Source organism: Schistocerca serialis, chromosome 9 (genome assembly GCF_023864345.2).
Source record: "Schistocerca serialis cubense isolate TAMUIC-IGC-003099 chromosome 9, iqSchSeri2.2, whole genome shotgun sequence".
NCBI lineage: Eukaryota > Metazoa > Arthropoda > Insecta > Orthoptera > Acrididae > Schistocerca > Schistocerca serialis.
Genome location: NC_064646.1, coordinates 415,996,634 through 416,015,215, shown reverse-complemented (window position 1 = coordinate 416,015,215; position 18,582 = coordinate 415,996,634). Strand labels below are relative to the sequence as shown.

At 40.0% G+C, this 18,582-nt stretch overlaps 1 protein-coding gene across 2 annotated transcripts in view; it reads right to left on the bottom strand.

The window, feature by feature from the left end:
- Window positions 1-18,582, bottom strand: part of LOC126418956 (microprocessor complex subunit DGCR8) — a 257,886-nt gene that overhangs the window by 113,863 nt on the left and 125,441 nt on the right. The gene's annotated exons all lie outside the window — the stretch shown is intronic.

Here is an 18,582-nt window from a genome sequence, read left to right as displayed (position 1 = left end):
ATTTCAACAAGCTGGATGTCTCTACAAAGGATGAAGTATGGGCTAGCAGTGCATGCCAGATGACTATGTGAGATGAATGAAAAATGTTTTCTGCGTAGTCCAAGTAAGTCAACCAACAGAGCTAGTAGAGAACTAGGCATACTTCAACCATCTGAACTGCGAGATTCGTGATGCTATTTGCTGTACAAGCCCTACCACTTGCAATTTGCACATAATATTGTTGAAAAAAAAATGGCAATGAGAAGCATGCTGAATTTTGTGGAGACATTGTCAGAAATGTGGATGATGAAGCATTTCTCATATGTTTAATTTGTTGTGCCGAAGAAATATTTCAGTTTGGCTGCAAGGTGAATAGACCGAATGTTCGCATATGGGGTCTGCAAAATCCCTGTGAAATACTGCAGCATGATAGAGACTCAGCAAAGGCAAACATGTTTTGTCACTTATAGCAAAACAAAGTTTACACAGCATTCTTTTTTTCAGAGAGAATTGTTAGTGAAGTAATATACAGGAACATGTTGGGAAAATGGCTTTTTCCTCAACTTACCCAAGACTCACCACACTTTATTTTCTTACAGGACAGAGCTCTTTTCATTGACAACTTGATGTTCAAGCATTCTTTAATCAACTCCTTCCTCAATGATAAATAGATGACATGGATAAAGAATACCTGGTCCTTATTCCCAGGTCACTGAGATCGCATGATTTCGGGCACCGTGCCTTTTTCTTATAGGCCTTTGTAAAAGAGGCATCTTATGTTCCAACTCTGGCCAAATAAAGGAATCATTACACAGCTGTAGCGAGCTCAATAATATAAAAAGTGATCCTTCACAGAAGTGAATCACACAATTGCCATTCAGCAGGAGGAGGAACACAGAACATTTATAAACTTTTTTTATATAAACTTTAAAACTTACTGTTAAGAATTGTCTCAGGTTTGTTTACCTCAGGAGAGAGCATCACAGAAATGCTGAAAATCATGAATTGGTAGACACCAATTACCCCATGAAGCCTTCTCACAAAATTTCAAGAACCAGTATTAAGTGAAAAATCTAGAAATATACATCCTCAGTAAGGTTTCACAAAGATAGGATTAGACTAACTGCAGTGTGCAGAAAAGCATTTAAGTACTCATTCTTGCTGCAGTACATACACAACTGTAATGGGAAGAAACCATAATATGTGGTACAACACTAAGTATCGTCTCCCATGTACATACAGCAGACTGCAGAGTATGTATGTGTATGATTGTTGTGTCACCATACTTATGGATCTACGGTACCATAGTAGAATTATTCTGCTGGACATGACCCAACATAGTTTGTCTTTTGTGAGGATTTTCAGATGCAGAATTTGTTCTTGTTTGGACTCCTCTGTATATGCCACTAGTGAAAAGCAATGCTTTGTAATGGCTAAATTTGTATGGAAATTGGATCGACATCCTAATCTAATTCTTCCCCCTCTGTGTCCATGTCCTCCTCATCCTACCCCCACCCCCCACCCCCCTCTGTCCACCTCCTCCTCACCCTCTCTTGATCAATGTCCTCCTCCTTCCCCCTCTCTCTGCCCATCGCCTCCTGCCCCCATCTCTCTCCACCTTCCCCTCTTACTTCTCTTTGTCCATCTCTTCTTTCCCCCACTCTATGTCTATCTCGCCCTCCCCCCCCCCCCCTCCCTGACTCTGTACATCTCCTCATCCCTCTTCTCTTTGACCTTGAGCCTCACTTATTGTTATTGCATGTTCGTATTCCCTAGTACTAGGTTAATCATAAGCTGACAAGCCATATATCAAACTTTACTTTTTTTTGTGAAAAGCAACTGCCAGGAAGAAAACAGAATTACACATTGATATGTGCACAACTTTTTAAAAATATAAAGTTTGGTTATAATTAAAAGTTAAACTTTCAAAATGCTGTAGAAATAACGTCACTGATCAAAAACACGTCAAATTGCAATGGAATATTATCAGACAAGAAGGAAAACTTATGGCAGAAGAAAACAAATAGGGTGAAAATTTATCAATAGATGGTGCTGTATGTATCAGAATACATAAATGAAAACACTTGTCATGTGCACAACCCACAGAAGTAGATATAAACACGCTGGGTACATGGCTTTTCCTCCTTTCACACCTGCGACATGCACCATGACTGTCTCAATGCAGAAACGTGCTCTGCCTGTAAAGTTGTATTACAAGAATGATGACTGGGCACACATCGCTCTGCAGAAGTTCTGGACACTGAAGGGTTTGAAAAAATGCATTGGTCTGATGAATGCCGTGGATCTGGAGAACACGATTCGGAAATTCGAAAAGACGGGTTGTTTTGGTGTTCAACCTGGTACAGGGAGGAAACGAATTGATTCGATGTCAGTGGAAGCAATGGGCACAGCAATGCAGTATGAGACAAGTAGTGGTGTTCAAACCTGTAGTGCATGAAGAATTGCCTGAACATTGGACATACCTAAGAACACAGTGCATATAATCATATGAAACATCCTTCTTTGCTATCCATACAAAATTAGCCATGTGCAAGAGTTGCTTCCTGTTGGCCTATCAGCAAGAGAGACCTTTGCTTTAGAATTTCTTGCTCATATGGAAGTATACTATGATTGGCTGTGGAAGATTTTGTGGACAGATGAAGGCCACTTCCAGCTGACAGGATATGTCAATACACAGAATTGTCTAATACGGGCAACGGAAAAACCACACACAAATCAACCAGTACCACTTCATCCTGAAAAGGTCACTATGTGGTGCAGGTTTACAGCATCATTTATCATAAGGCCATATTTACTGGAAAGCACTGTGAGTGTCTTTTACATAAGAGTGTCGTTCCAGCTCTCCAACAGTGTGATTGTGTGGATGCTATCATTTTCATGCAAGATGGCGCACCTCCGCACATTGCAAATCCAGTTAAGCAGCTCCTGAAGTGCTATTTCGGAAATGCTAGAATTATCAGCTGCCATTTCCCTACAGCCTGGCAGTCCCGATCACCTGATTAATCCCAGTTACTTCTTGCCGTGGGACAATCTGAAAGATGTTGTGATCAGTGTTCTGATTGAAAACTTAGCTGCTGCATTGAAGGCATGCATTGCACAACACATTCTGAACGTGACCCACAATTAAAAACTGATTTATCCCATCCGATGTGATATGACCTTGCTGTGGTGGATGGGCTTACATAACTAACAGTATCACACCTGTGCACCTATGCACACTGAGTAATTCAGTTTCTTTAGCATCAAACATACACCTTAGGCGTTGTATGATTCATTTGTCATTTGAAGTCTACCACTATTAAATTAGGATGCTTACAGTGCCATCTATTGCTACATTTTGTAACTATCTATATTTTTACTGCCATACGTTTTCCACCTTCTCCGATAATATTCCGTTCCAATTAGACGTCATTCTGACCAGTGGTGCTATTTCTATAGTGGTTTGAAAGTTTAACTTTAATTATAATCACCCTGTATATAATCAGAAAGGATATATATCTCAGAAGCAGTTTGGTTGACAGACAGAAATAATACGATGCCACAAATGGTTCAAATGGCTCTGAGCACTATGGGACTCAACTGCTGAGGTCATCAGTCCCCTAGAACTTAGAACTACTTAAACCTAACTAACTTAAGGACATAACACACATCCATGTCTGAGGCAGGATTCGAACCTGCGACCGTAGCGGTCGTGCGGTTCCAGACTGTAGCGCCTAGAACCGCTTGGCCACCCCAGCCGGCTACGATGCCACACGTTTTCACAGCAGACCACAGCACAGGATTTTCTTCATACAAGTTAGTTTTAACAAAATGCCTGTACACTGTTGGTTAAACAATATGCAGCCCATTGCACCTGAACATCTGCTATAGCACTGTGTGAAAGTTTACTTCAAACTTGTTTTAGAAAGCATCACTATTGCAAATCTCACCTTGCCAATGTCTCACAGAATATACTGCAAACTGTCGATGAAGGGCAATAGGCAGATTACATTTTTCTAGATTTCTGGAAAGTGTTTTACGTGGTGCCCCACTACAGACTTTTAAAGGAGATACAAGTATGTGGAATAGGTTCACAGATGTGTGAGTGGCTGGACGACTTTGTAATATAGAACCCAGTAAGTTGTCCTCGACTGCGAGGGTTCATCACAGACAATGGTATCATCAGGAGTGACCCTGGGAAATGTGATAGCACCATTATTAATCTCTATACACATAAATGTTTTGGCAAACAGGGTGGACAGCAATCTGCAGTTGTTTGCTGGTGATGCTGCAGTGTAAGATATGGTGTCAAAGTTGAGCGACTGTGGGAGGACACAAGATGACTTAGACAAAATTTCTAGTTGGTGCGATGAATGACAGCTAGCTCTAAATGTAGAAAAATGTACGTTAATGCGGATGAGTAGGAAAAACAAACCTGTAATGTCCGAATGCAACATTAGTAGTGTCCTGCTTGAACAGTCATGTTGTTTAAATATCTGGGCATTACATTGCAAAGCGATATGAAATGGAACGAGCATGTGAGAATTGTGGTAGGGAAGGTGAATGGTTGACATTGGCTTATTGGGAGAATTCTAGAAGAGTGTAAAGGAGACCACAAAACAGAGCACTAGTGTGACCTATTTTTGAATACTACTTAAGTGCTTGGGATCCATACCAGGTCAGATAAGATACTGAAGCAATTCAGAGGCAGGATGCTTGAGTTGGTACTGATAGGTTCAAACACCACACAAGCATTACGGCAATTATCCAGGAAGTCAAATGGGAGTCGCTGGCAGGAAGGCAACATTGTTTTGAGAAACATTGTTGAGAAAATTAGGAGAACCAGCATTCAAAGCTGACTGCAGAATGATTCTGCTGCTTACAACAATAAAATGTGCTTAAGGACCACAAAGATAAGATACAATACATCAGGGCTCTTATGGGGGATTACTGACAACTGTCTTTCCCTCCTCTATTTGCAACTGGAACAGGAAAGGAAATGATCAGAAGTGGTACAGGCTACCCTCCACCAGACACTGTACAGTGAATTACAGAATATCGATGTACATGTAGATGTAGAAGAACTTTTTGGGAATTTTGAAAACAATGTTTCCTCTTTACGTGTTACATATATATTCATACATTAAAATATACAACCCGTATCTGACCGAATATTCATTACAGTACTATTTAAAAATTTGAAATAAATCAGTCAAGAACTGTTCGATGTCTTTAGTAACAAAGTTTCCCCTTTAGACATTACACATATATTTATATATTGTATACACTATGTTACTCATAGTATCATATAACAACTGAAGTAAGTTGGTCAAGAGCTTTTTGTGATTTTTGGTAGCGGCTTTTAGCTATAAGTTGTTACCAAAAATCTAGAAAAGTTTGTGATCAATTTACTTATGATACTCTAATAAACATATAGACAGATGTATAATACTTTTAAAAAAATATATGTGGTACATAAATCAAAGAATGTAAAATCCAGGATGGAATGTAACAATATCAGAGAAGGAAAGTTGCTACTCAACATATAGTGGAGACACTGAGTCATGATAGGCACAACAAAAAGATTCACACAATTGTAGCATTCGGCCATAAAGGCGTTTGTCAGCAATAGACACACATACACATACACACTAACGCAAACGCAACTTGCACACACGTCTGCAGTCTCAGAGAACTGAAAACACACTGCAAGCAGCAGCAACAGTGCAAAACAGAGTGGTGACTGGGTGGGGGTAAGGAGGAGGCTGGGGCGGGGAGGGGGAGGGATAGTATGGTGGGAGTGGCGGGATAGTGAAGTGATGCAGTTTAGATGGAGGGCAGGAGAGAAGGTGCGGAGGGGGGGGGGGGGGGGGTAAGTAGCAGAAAGGAGAGTAATAAAAAGAAGAAATTAAAAGACTGGGTGTAGTGGTGAAATGACAGCTGTGTAGTACTGGAATGGGAACAGGGAGGGGGCTGGATGGGTGAGGACAGTGACTAACAAAGGTTGAGGCCAAGAGGATTACGGGAGCATAGGATGTATTGCAGGGAAAGTTTCCACCTGCGCAATACAGAAAAGCTGGAGTTGGTGGGAAGGGTCCATATGGCACAGGCTGTGATACAGTCATTGAGATGAGGGATATCATGTTTGGCAGCGTGTTCAGCAACAGGGTGGTCCACTTGTTTTTTGGCCACAGTTTGTTGGTGGCCATTCATACACACAGACAGATTGTTGGTTGTCATGCCTACATAGAATGCAGCACAGTGGTTGCAGCTTAGCTTATAAATCACGTGACTGGTTTCACAGGTAGCCCTGCCTTTGATGGGATAGGTGATGTTAGTGACCGGACTGGAGTAGGTGGTAGTAGAAGGATGTATGGGGCAGGTCTTGAATCTAGGTCTATTACAGGGGTATGAGCCATAAGGTAAGGGATTGAGAGCAGGGTTTGTGTAAGGATGGACAGATATATTCTGTAGGTTCGGTGGACGGCAGAATACCACGGTAGGAGGGTTAAGAAGGATAGTGGGTAGGACATTTCTCATTTCAGGTCATGATGAGAGGTCATCAAAACGCTGGCGGAGAAGGTAATTCAGTTGCTCCTGTCCCGGATGGTACTGAGTTATGAGGGGAATGCTCCTCTGCGGCAGGACTGTGGGACTTTGGGAGGTGGTGGGAGACTGGAAAGTTAAGACATGGGAGATTTATCTTTGTACAAGGATGGGAGGATAATTACGGTCAGTGAAGGCTTCAGTGAGACCCTCCGTATATTTTTAGAGGGACTGTTCATCATTGCAGATGCGATGACCACGAGTGGCTAGGCTGTACGGAAGGGACTTCTAGGTATGGAATGGGTGGCAGCTGGCGAAGTGGAGGTATTGCTGGTCGTTAGTAGGTTTGACATGGATGGAGGTTCTAACGCAGGCATCTCTAAGGTGGAGGTCAACATCTAGGAAGGTGGCTTGTTGGGTAGAGTAGGACCAGGTGAAGCAAATGGGGGAGGTGTTGAGGTTCTGGAGGAATGTGAATAAGGTGTCCTCATCTTCAATCCAGATAGCAAAGATATCATCAATGAATCTGAACCAAGTGAGGGGTTTAGGATTATGGGTTTTTAGGAAGGATTCCTCTAGATGGCCCATGAATAAGTTAGCATAGGGTGGTGCCATGTGGGTACCCATAGCAGTACTGCGGATTTGTTTGTAGGTAATGACTTCAAAGGAGAAGTAATTGTGGGTGAGGATATAGTTGGTCATGGAGATTAGGAAGGAGGTTGTTGGTTTGGAATCTGTAGGGCATCTGGAAAGGTACTGTTCGATAGCAGTAACGCCATGGGCATTAGGAATGTTAGTGTACAGGGAGGTGGCATCAATAGTGAAGAGCAGGGCACCGTGTGGTAAAGGGACAGGAACTGTGGAGAGTCGGGCAAGGAAATGGTTGGTATCTTTTATATAGAAGGATTGGTTCCAGGTCATAGGCTGAAGGTGTTGGTCTATGAGAGCAGAGATTCTCTCAGTGGGGGCACAGTAACCGGCCACAATGGGGCGTCCTGGGTGGTTGGGTTTATGGACTTTAGGAAGCATGTAGAAGGTGGTAGTGTGGGGAGTTGTAGGGGTAAGTAGAGAGATGGACTCTGGAGAGAGGTTCTGCGACGGGCCTAAGGATTTGAATAGTGACTGGAGATCCTGCTGGATTACTGGAATGGGATCATTGTGGAATGGTTTGTAGGTGGAAGTATCTGACAGCTGACAGAGTCCTTCTGCCAAATAATCCTTGTGGTTCAAAACAACAGAGGTGGAGCCTTTGTCTGCAGGTAGGATTATAAGGTCACGATCAGTTTTTAGATTGTGGAGTGTGGTTCTTTCTGCAGATGTAAGGTTAGTTTGCTGTGTTGAGAGATTTGGGGAATGATGGTGAGACAATGTTCAAGCTTAAGGAATTCTGGAAAGTTAACAGGGGGTGGTGTGGAAGCAGTGGGGTTGGATGACAGTTGGATAGAGGAGTGAACTGAGTTAGGCAAGGTTTAATGTTGATCTTTGGTTGCGTCTGATTGGTCGGGTTGGTGGCGAAAAAGTGTTTCCACTGTAGTGACCGGGAGAAGGAGAGGAGGTCTTTAACTAGTCCTGCATGGTTGAATGTGGGAGTGGGGCAAAAGGTGAGGCCTTTGGAAAGGGCTGATATTTCTGTGGGACTAAGGCTTCTGGAGGAAAGGTTCATAACTGTGTTGCAGGTCTCTTTAGGTTCATGGGTTCTGTGTGGTGATGGGAGGGAGTTTTGGAGGGTGGGGTAACTGTAGTAGGTCTGCGAGACAGGGTTTGTCAGCTATGAGCGGGTGTGGGTGAGGTTTGGAGGTTGTTGTTGAAGTGGTGGACAGTGGTACTCTAAGGCGGGAATAGGAAGTGAGCAGGATGGAAAGCTTTTTGAGGTGGCCTTTTACAAGCTAAGCTGCAACCACTGCGCTGCATTCTATGTATGCACAACAACCAACAAGCTGTCTGTCCGTGTGAATGGCCACCGACAAACTGTGGCCAATAAACAAGTGGACCATCCTGTCACTGAACACACTGCCAAACATGATACCCCTCTTCTCAATGACTGCTTCACAGCCTGTGCCATATGGATCCTTCCACCAACACCAGCTTTTCTGTACTGTGCGGGCGGGAACTTTCCCTGCAATACATCCTATGCTCCTGTAACCCTCCTGGTCTCAATCTTTGTTAGTCACTGTCCTCATCCATCCAGCCCCCTCCCTGTTCCCATTCCAGCACTACACAGCTGTCATTTCACCGACACACCCAATCTTTTAATTTCTCTCCTTTCTGCTACTTAGCCCCTCCTCCCTCCTCCTCTCCTGCCCTCCGTCTAAATTGCAAAACTGCACTGTCCGTCACTCCCACCATACTATCCCTCCTCCTCCCTGCCCCAGCCTCCTCCTCACCCCCAACCCAGTCGCCACTCTGTTTTGCACTGGTGCTGCTGCTTGCAGTGTGTTTTCAGTTCTCTGAGACTGCAGACTTGTGTGCAAGTTGTGTTTGCATGTGTGTGTGTGTGTGTGTGTGTGTGTGTGTGTGTGTGTGTGTGTGTACTGCTGACAAAGGCCTTTATAGCCAAAAGCTACAATTGCGTGAATCTTTGTGTTGTGCCTATTGCAACTCAGCATCTCCGCTATATGTTGAGTAGCAACTTTCCTTCTCTGATATGTGGTACATAAATATATACATAGTACAAGGAAGAGAAATTTTAACGACTATCATATACGGTATATAAACATTACAACATAAGGGGGAAATGTAGTTAGTAAACCTCAAAAAGTACTTTTCTGGTTTACTTCAAATTTCTCATGGTTGTCTAATAAGCATTCAGATAGACATAGGTTATACTTAATACAGATGAAATATAAATATTTATCTAATACATTAACAGGATACTTTGTTAACTAAAGTCTCAAAAAGTTCTTGACCGATTTTGTTCAGATTTTTACGTGATACTACAATATTCTTTGAGGTGGACATACGCTACATATTTCTTTAATATATGCAGTGTATAAAATGTATATATGATACAAAAAGGGAAACTTTGTTATCAAACAGTTCTAGATCATTTTACTTCTAATATTTAAATGATACACTAAGAAGCTTTCAGACAGACAAAGGCTACATTTTTAAAAATGTTTTTTGTACATAAATTATGAATGCAGTAAGGAGTCCATTAGTAATAATGTCAAAAAATTCATCAATGATTTGTTTCCTATTCCAACACAATACTCTAATAAACTTTCAGATGCACATTTTTTAAATATACATGGAAAATATGTAATAAATAAAGGGGAAACATTGTTGGTAAAAACCTTGAAAAGTTCTTGATCAATTTATTTCAAATTTTTACACGATGCTCTAATAAACATTCAGACAGACACTGGCTGTATATTTTTCAGATATATGTAATGTGTAAACATGCATTTAATATATAAAGGGAAATGTTGTTAGCAAAAATTACAAAAAAGTTCTTTGCCATTTTACTTCAAACTGTTACACGATACCCTACTAACTTTCAGACAGACTTAGTTACGTATCTTTTAAACAACGATGTACAGATTTCCTGCTAAAACCACCTGCGAGATAGAAAATGTCGTGCTGTAAAAATGTGCAGTTTCATTTTCTTTCTCACAGTCAGCTTTAAATTAGCATCAAGGCATTTGTTTCTTCCAAATATATTATTTCTCCTTATATACTATTCTGAACAAAAACTGTACACGTAATGTATGCTGTTTTGTTTTCTTCTTTGAAGTCAGGCTTAAGAGAAAAGAGGGATAATGTATTTATGGCTTGCCATCTTATGATTAGAATATTACTATGGAATCTGAATCATCCAAAACACTGCAACCCTACTCATGTACAGGTTAAAACTAACTGCTACTGAAGTTATTACCATCACAGAACCAGCACCTGCAGAGGTCTCTCCTGTACCCTTAATATTAATGATCCCAACCAATTCACCCATTCGTTTTAAGTGACTTCATCTCCCAATAGAGGTTTTGTTTGCAATAACAATAAACAAAGCAGAAGATCAGAGAGAAAGGGGAAGAGGTGGTGGACAGAGAGAGGGGAAAGGAGGCAATGACAGAGAGGGGTGAGAAGGAGATCAACAGAAATTAGGGGGACAAAGAGAGGAGGAGCAGGACATTAGGACATGTGTACCTTTCCCATGCGTATCTACCAATTGCGAAGCACTGGCAGGTGCATTCTAAACACTGATATAAACATTACTGATGTTCTGCAATTACATTTATTCTATATTTTGTTAAGAATGAGCTTTCAGCTCCTTAGGCCATCACCAGACAATTTAGACTAAAGAGAGAGAAGTCAATTCACAACAAAATATAAAATAAATATTACTGTGGTACGTTAACACTGTGTATTTCAATTTTTAATAAGCCTATGTTCCTCCAAGTACTGACAGAATACTACATTAAAAAACAATAATAAAAAGGAAACAAATGCAGCACTGGATGACAATGAAATGCTGAAACATAAAGAATCTAAAATGTAATACTATAAAATTTATGCCCTCTTGAAGAAAAAAAAAATGAAACTTAAAAAAACCTAACTGATTACACCAACAGATAGTTTAGAATGCTATTACAGACACTAAATACTCTGCAAATCACTGTGAAATACATGGTGGAGGGTATTAAGCATCGTATCACACATATCTTGTGTGGGAAGAACGACTGTTAAACACCTCTGTGCTCACTGTAATTAGTCCAATCTTGTCATCTTGGTCTCTGTGAGTGTGATACACAGGGGTTGAAAAAAATCTTACATTCTTCACTTAATACTAGATATTTGGCATGCATCTTGAAGTGTCTCCCAATTGAGGTTTATGGCATTTCTGTGACATTCTCCTGCGAATCAAACTAAACTGTGACCATTTGTTTCACCCTTCTTTGTATATGTTCAGTACCCCTTTAGTCCCACACACTTACGCAGTATTCTGAGAATGGTTACCCAAATGCCTTGTAAGCAGTATGCTTTGTAGGCTGAATGTATTTTCCCAGTATCCCAGAAACTGAAGTCTACACTTGCTTTACCTATGTTCGAGCCATAAAAATTGTTACACCCAGATATCTGTACGAGTTGATTGATTCCAACTGTAACTCATCGATATTGTTTTCATAAGATATGATTACACTGATTTTTAACCCTCAAGCAGTTGCGCCATTTTTCATAACGCAAGTGGGCATGTGGCATACTTTGTACACATGTAAATAGTAGCTGTCTATGTTGCTAAGGTAAGCATATATGAGCAAAATCACAGTTTAATCAAACAATAATAAAATAAACTTACATTATATGAGCTAAATCACTGTTTAATTAAACAATAATAATATAAACTTTCATTATATAACACTGTTGCTGCACGGACGTGTTGCCCCACTCGAAACGTTAAACAGCGCAGTTGCAGCAGAACCCTGCCAACCACTTACTTGGCTCACAAATTTTTTCTCACCTATCTCACTGTTTACTTTATACCACTGCTTTTCACTTGCACACATGAAATACAACTCATCACTATGTTAGTTGAAGCAATATTGAAGGAATTATAGAACAACAACGGAATAGTAAAAAACAATGTTTTTTGTGAGTGGTGCATTTTATACAAAGGCATGCCTGCTCAAAGCTTAAAGATAAGAAGGTGGTATGGAAAGTATATACCCTCAGACTTCACAAAGAATGAAGTAATCCCAATTCCAAGCAAGGCACCTTCTGACAGATGCAAACATTACCCAACCATTAGTTTGAGACTTCATGGTCACAAAATACTGACATGCATTATTTGCAGAAGAACTGAAAAACTGGTAGAAGCTGACCTCAGAAAAGATCATTGTGGATTCTAGAGAAATTTAGGAACACAAGAGGCGATATTGACCTACCGACTTACCTTCGCAGACAAAATGATGAAAGGCAAACCTATGTTTATTAGCATTTGCAGATTTGAAGAATACTTTTGACAATGTTGACTGAGATACACTTTCTGAAATTTTGAAAGAAGCTGGGGTAAAATACAGGGAGTGAACTGTTAACTGCAACTTCTACAGAAAACAGACTAGAATAATATGAGCCAAGGGCATGAAAGGGAAGCAGTAGATGAGAGGGGAGTGAGACAGCAGTTGTAGCCTCTCTTTGATCCTATTCAGTATTTATACTGTACAAGCAGGATAGGAAATGATGATGAAATTTGGAGAGAGAATTAAAGTTCAGGGAGACAAAATAGAAACTCTGAGGTTTGCTGATGAAATTTTAATTGTTACAGATGGCAAGGGACCTAGGTAATCAGTTGAAGGGAATGGATGATATCTTGGACGGACACTACTACATGAACATCTGTAGTGCCTCAAAACTTTTGGTGTAAATTCTAGGAACACTCGGGCTTCAACCATCTCAAACACCCGATATTTTAGGTATGAATGGGGGAGAGAGAGATCGTTTCTACCGATCCATCTGTTTCTATGTACAGGTCGGAAGTTTGTTATTAGAAGACTGTAAGAACGGCGAGACACTGACGACAAGTGTTTGCTGCCAGCCCCACAGAAGACGTGATGAAAACTCAAGGAATAATTATGTAGTATTCTTTGGTGTGTTAGTGTCTGTGCTGATTGTAAAAAAAAAAAAAAAAAAAAACTAATGAACAGCTGAATATAGATTTCTATGCACATTCACTTGAGACTAGAGACTTCTATTTTTTTTTTTTTTCAAGTCTTAGCTCTGCATGAGGCAGGATGCATGTGATGTCCATAAATTATTGGAGTGTTACCATGATATTCAACTTGTGTTTTATCAAGTCTGATGTTTAAAGACAACAGCTGGCTTGTCAGAGCTTACTTACTAATGTGAAAAAGAGTAAATGTTGCTTTGTGTTGAGAGATGAAAATATACCAAGAATGAACTGAAAGTGTTCCACGAATACACAAATTATTTCCAGAATAGAGAAATGGTTTAATAAATTCCTGTAATCCGCTATAGTCTTTGGAGAAGCAGCTTTTGGGAGATCGATGTAGCTGATTACCCAGTGAAGAGAATTGGTTGCACACAATATGTAAAAGTCAACTGCGAGAGACGTATGAGTCTTGCACCTCAGTACCACACTGTCTCGTGTTGTCCGAAAAATGTTGGACATCAACAAAGTAAAACAAGGATAATGGAATGTAGTCAGATTAAATATGTGGATGATGAGGCAATTAGATTAGGAAAAGAGACACTACAAGTTTTACTATTTGAGCAGCAACTGACAGTGGCCAAAGTAGAGAGGATATAAAATGCGGTCTGGCAATAGTGAGAAAAATATTTCTGAGAAAGATGAATTTGTTACCTTTGAATAAATATTCAAGTGTCTGAAGGTCCTTTCTGAAGGTATCTCTCTGGAATTTAGTCTTGTGCGGAAGTGTAGCGCGTATGATACACAGTTCAGACAAAAAAAGTGTATAAGTTTTTTAAATATAGTGGTACAGAGGAACACTGATGGCTGGATGGGTAGATCGAATAACTAATGGAAGGTACTGAATCAAATGTGAGAGATAAAAACTTATTTGACTCAATATGACTACAAGAATTGACTGGTTCATAGGATGCATCCTAAACATGAGGGAATGACCAATTCAGTAAAGGAAGGAAATGTGGGGGTTGTGAGAGGATAAGGTTTGACAACAACACATTTGTTCAAATGGAAAGGAACTCATGAAGGATGTGACATCACACATGACAAAGAAGATTGTTGCCTTCTGAAGATCTCTTAACTTGCCACTGGGGAGAGTAAAACTACAAATTCCTTGCTTGTATGGGCTTCTGGCAGTACATAAGGAAGGAATGCTGCTACACCCAGTAGTAAAGATCATCAGCTTAACAACATATGGACTGGCCAAAAATCTGACAGAATTATTGAAGACTGTAACGGGGCTCTGTCCACGATGTGAAGAACTCACATGAGGCTGTGAAATTGCTGAAAGCCACTGGACTCAATAAAGATGACCCGCTGGTGAGTTTTGATGTAACAGTATTATTCACACCTGCCTCCATAGTTGAATGGCTAGTGACACTGCCTTTGGTGCAGGAGGACCTGGGTCCAATTCCTAGTACCTCCTCAGATTTTTTTTGAGATAGGGAGATCTGTAATGCGGTCCACTCAGCCTCACAAGTCTAAATGAGGAGCTATATTTCAACAAAGAAGCATCAGCAGCATCATTAGGATTCATCTAGTGGCAATAAAGGCTGAAGGGAACAGTTACACACTGATCATATGTCCCTCGATCAGATCATAGTTCGCTCCTCGTACTGTCCTCTAGACAACAGTTGGCCAATGGACACAGGGCTAAGGCTAATCCCTGAGTGGTATTTACATTTATTATTATTCACCTATGTGTGTGAAATATTCATTGGCATTACTGGAACAGCATTTTGAGCGACAGACATTGAAACTTTTCCAAGGTGCTTCACTACCACTGACTTTCAGCGAAGTGGGCATTTTTACAGGCAAGTGGATGACGTAGCTATGGGGCCTCTGCTAGCACCAAGAATAGCCACTCTATGTATGGAATATTTTGAGGAAACTTTTTTATAGAGACTGAACACCTCAAACTGAAACACTTCTACAAATATGGGGATCACACCTTTGTCGTTTGGCCATGGGGCAGGAGAGCTATCAACATATTTTTTGAATACATCAATGTCATACAGAAGAACATGAAATTCACCATGCCAGTGACATCTGGATATGAAAAAAGTAAGAAAGCGTATTAGGTCTCTCTGCATACAGGAATCATACCCATTTATCTGTAATTGCATTGACCTAGTCACCTCCACCCGGCCCAACACAGTAAAGTTCTGAGGAGTCTTGTTCACAGGGCTCAGGCCATCAGTAATCAGGAAAACCTGTCTATTGAAGGATAACCTGTCTATTGAAGGATAACCTGTATATTGAAATGAAAGTCTTGAGGGAAGTCTTCCAGAAGAATGGCTGCAGTGACACACAAATTAAGAAGACAATGCATACAACACGCTGCTTTGATGTAACACAGGAAGAGGAAAAGTGATTGGCATTTGAAACCATCAACAGTAAAGATCACAAAGATCTTAAAGAACTATGATGATGAAACAATCTTCTGATCATCACAGAAGATTAAAGATATAGCTGGCTCAGTCGTCAACGTTCTTGGACTGCACTTGTCTGGTGTATATAGCATTCAGTGAGAGTGTGGGCTGTAGTAGATTGTATGGGCACAACACTGCATTCAAGAGTGCTTCTTCCAGCATGCAAGGTACATCTGCCTGGGCTAGAAAGACAAATAAGCAGTTGCTAAATACAGCTTAGAGAAAAAGCCATATTTTGTTTTTGAATAGACTGAGGCCAGTGGATTTTGGGACCACATAATAAAGGAAGTCATCAAAATTGGGACTAACGATTACCTGTAAACATAGATGATGGCAAACAACTATGTTCAGCTTGGGCTCTTCTACTGGCCGCAATATGCTGTGAGCCACAATATGCTGTGAGCACTCACAGTGAAGAGACATCTGAGGTGGAATCTGGTGGACCAAATTACCGTTCAACTGTGGCCTCATTCCTGTTTTCACTTATCCAGGGGCTAGGAGAAGGAGCAACCTGCTGTGCTGCAATGCTATATGACAACCTAGATGGTATCTCGTCACTTCACCAGAAGACGATGGGAGTGACAATTACCGAAATGTCACACCATTTCAATGAAATCACTCTCCTTGAAACCTGAGAGCTTCATACCAATTTTTACTCACTGAGAAAAACAACAAGATCTTAAGAATAAGGACATTCATACATTTGTATTAGAATGTTGAATGGGAATGTGGATACAAATCAAACTATGTTGACATTAAAGCAGAAGAATACATGACCATTCTGTAACATCACTGTGAAAGCCTAAATTCACACACTTCTGTGAACTTTTCTTTTCCAACAAGTATATATAAAGAAAAAAAATTAAACTGTAGTGCACCTATCTACACTAGAATTAAATGAAGACTTCTTGTCTACAGTAACCCTGCAAGTAGCAATAATTTTTGCAATTACTCAAAATAGTCTAATAAAAAACATTAAAAAAGTTATCAATTAAGCCAAAAAAATGCACAACCAACAATTAATAATAAATGTAGATAATATATTCAAAGCACTGCAGAAAAACCTGAACCAGACAACTGGCAAAATGTCAGTTATGAAGGGGCTCTTATTACTACAGCCACGATCTTTAATAATTATTTCATAAATACTGAGGACAAACCTTCACATTTAGTTGTTACTGTGGTAGCTGTTTAGTTTTCAAATTTGCTGCAGCAACAAAAGCCAATGCTTTCACTATTTAAATAAGACGGAAAAAATCTTAAACAACAATAGGCATTTCTATGCACTGTGAAGCATCTCGAAAATGCTTGATAAAGTAGTAAAACTGCAAGTAGCAAAATTCCTTGTGAGCAATTAATCACTGAGTAAGCTAAAGTTTGGCTTTAGGAAAAGAAATAGAGCTGTATATGCCTTCATTAATTAAATCTATTGAACACTTACACCAGAATAAAGCAGTGACAGTAATGTTGTTGAACTTTGCAAACACATCAGATCTAGTTGTTAATGGTTAAGTAGATTCTTTACTTCAATTGCCTTGTGACCCCCCCCCCCCCCCACTCCACCACCCCTCCTTTCCTTACTCCATCCTGTTAGTGCACAAGTGTGTATACAATAATGAATCTATATGAACCTTACAATACATCAGCCAGTTTAACAATGACCTTGAGCTACCTATAACAACCGTGAAGACTTTATTCAACTATAGGTTACATTATTGATTTCACTCAGATCCTAAATGGCCTTGTAGCTTTGGGTGACTGATACTTCAGTCCCCCAAAGAGATATAAACTATCGATCCACTAACAGAAAAAAGTCGACAGGGAAAAGTTGGAAGGTCCCAACCTTTTAAAAAACTACCACTAACAATAAATGGCAGCTTACCTGTCACAGAGGAATTAGTTGGCAATTATGGTGAAAAATAATGCTGATATCAATTGCTGATGTAATCACCTTTGCACATTGCTGTAAAGTCGCGAATCTGGAAAGATGGCAATCAGTCGGCAACACACCTCACCATCGTGTGCATCATGTATATCGCTGGCATCCTACAATACACAAAACTGTTCTTGATGTGGAGACTAATTGCAATACAAATGTGGATGCGGCGAAAGTTATTAACACTCTGCATGGGCCTGTTGTTTTTCATGGTCGCCAAGTGGACTTTGCAGTGATAAACATTTCAAAAGTAGTGGGCCCAGCATGGCTTACTGTAGCTATTGTTCGCATTGATTCTGCTCTATGATCTCTAGTGACGAGTTTGGAGAATTTTTGTGTAGTGCAAAATTAACATTACTTGGTCTACCATAATAATGTGCAACCTACTTTTTGAAGCCCCCTCCTATTAACAGCTAAGTATATGCCACTCAGACACAAGTCAGGTCATTAAGAATATCTATAAAAATGATTAAATTTACACATGCAGCCATATCCTACTCCTTTCTTGAAAAAAAAAACAACATCTAAATAAATATCTGATCACAGACTACAAGCAGAAAACCGCAAAACATACATAAAATAATAATACAATAAATGAAATAATTAAAAAGAAGTTCCAATTATACATTATTATTATGCCTTATTAATAACAAATACTCTGAATTATACCAACATCTGGTCATCATTCACAATGAAGAAGAGGCTCTGAGGGACGAACATGTGCACAAAATGAACAAGACCTTCTTTTAGCTACAGCTAAAGGTCATTAGGAACTTTCTCGTTGCTAGTGATGTTCAGTATGATGAAAGAAGAGGGCTTCATGGAGTATCAAGACAGAAAGGTGAATGGGACACGATCTCATGGAAGGCTCTACAAGGAAATTTGAGGAAGTAAAATGATAACACTCAACAGAAGAAAATTGCAGGTATACTACAAGGACAAAAATAAATCTTAAACGAGGTTTAAAACCAGCTGAAGAGCAGGAAGAAGAAGAAAAAGAAGAAGAAGAGAAAAGAATAATGACAAACAAA